This window comes from Mustela nivalis, assembly GCF_964662115.1.
Source record: "Mustela nivalis genome assembly, chromosome: 11".
Lineage (NCBI taxonomy): Eukaryota > Metazoa > Chordata > Mammalia > Carnivora > Mustelidae > Mustela > Mustela nivalis.
The window spans coordinates 43,756,694-43,758,451 of NC_139030.1; positions in this window are offsets into that span (position 1 = coordinate 43,756,694).

Here is a 1,758-nt window from a genome sequence, read left to right on the forward strand (position 1 = left end):
CCTCATATTCTAAACCTCACTTTCCTTCCCCCTCTCCCTGCGTTTGCCCACCCTGATCGCAAGGCCTGACTCAAGTTTTCTCAGACAAGATCAGAGCCCCAGGACAGAAGGTTTTGCAAGGAGGCAGGAAGATTAAAATGGGGGTTTCACTGGGACCTCCTTACATTTCATTGTTTCCCCTGTGACACCCCCTTCTTATCTTGGGCAGTTAACATTTAAGTATTTCCATTTTTCAGGTACTGCCAAAAGCACGTTTGTATATTAACTCATTTAATTCTCTCCACACCTCTACCATACGGTTTCTACCACTATCTCCATTTTACTGAGGGCGTAAACTGGCTATGTGACAAACGCTTTTTCAAAAAACGGTAGATTGGAGTTCAATCCCCGCGACCCAGATCCTCCCGTTGGTGATCTCAGCTGCTCCAGGAGGCTGGGCCTCAAAGAGTGACATGGGCAGCTCCCCCGTGCTGGGGAGCTGCCCTCCGAGTTGGGGGCACCCTCCCGGTAGGTCTGCGTTTGTGTTGACCAAACAGGAGGGTCCCTGGCCCGCTGGAGCCTGCAGAAGGTTGAGGCTTGGCTGTAGGCCTCCGGGGCTGCAGAGGCCGTGTGGAGTGAGGTGGCCTACCCCCCACCACTCAGGACCCCATCTTGGCGCCCCTCCCAGGAGGGTCCTTCTCTCCTTTGGACGGATCAGCTTCTGGAAGGCCTTCCCGGATCGCGGCTTCGAACCCCTGAAAGAGCTCTGCTTTCTCAGGTTCAGCCCAGGCCGCCGCCCCCCTCCCCCCAGCGAGAGGACCCGCAGCCAGGGGATGCCCACCCAGACTCTGGCCCCCTCCATTCCGTACTTGGGGCAGAAGACCAGGTGAAAGGGCACGTAAGGGCGGCCGGCGTTTGGGTGAGAGCAGCCAGCCTGGAGAGTGAAGCTGGGCGCCTGGGTGGGTGGGGACTGGTCGCGCGTCTATGCTAAGCAGGGGCGCTCGGGCCTCCAAAGCCGCCGCAGAGGGCGCCCCCCTGGGAACCCCCTGTTCCCCCGCTCTCCCCCCCCCCCCCTGCCCAGAAGGGGGTCGGAACCGCTGCGGGACCGTCTAGGACGTGTGCGCCGCCACGGCTGAACCTGGGGGATGCGCGATCCCTACGGGTTCCAAAGGGCTCCACCCGGGCGAGAAGCCAGGAGATGGGAATAAGGGGGAAAGTGTAAAGGCTGCAGTCTGGGCCGCGACTGCTGGCGCCAGGCCTTCGGCTGCACGACTCTCCTTCCCCCACACTGCAGGCGCTCATCCGCCCCGCTGGCTGTCCCGGTCACCTGTGGGGGCGGGCGTGGGCGCTTCGTAGAAGTGGCTCACCACCGCTCAGGTGCACCGGCCCGGGAGTGGTGAGGGGAGGGCAGCGGCTAGGCCACTGCTGAGTGTGTCGGACACAGCTCCGCTGGCCGAGCGGCAGGAGACTCCCAAGGGCGTGTGCAGAGAGCAGTTCAGGAAAGTGCTTAGCCAGGCTCCAAGCACCTCTCTGCTTCTCTGACTGTTGCCTCTCTGACCACCAGGCCGTCCAGAGAGAGGCCATAAGGAGGCGAGGTTTAGGGGGCCATTCGGGGGCATCCCCGTCGGCTTCTGCAGCGCCGCCCTCCAGCAACTCCTCCCGACCTTTAGGTCACCTCTTTGGGCAACCTTCCTTGATTTCTCCCCCCTTCCGCCTTAGAGATTCCGGCTTTTGCGTCGCATTCGATGTGGCAGGAGGGCAAGCCCGAGGTTTTAGCGC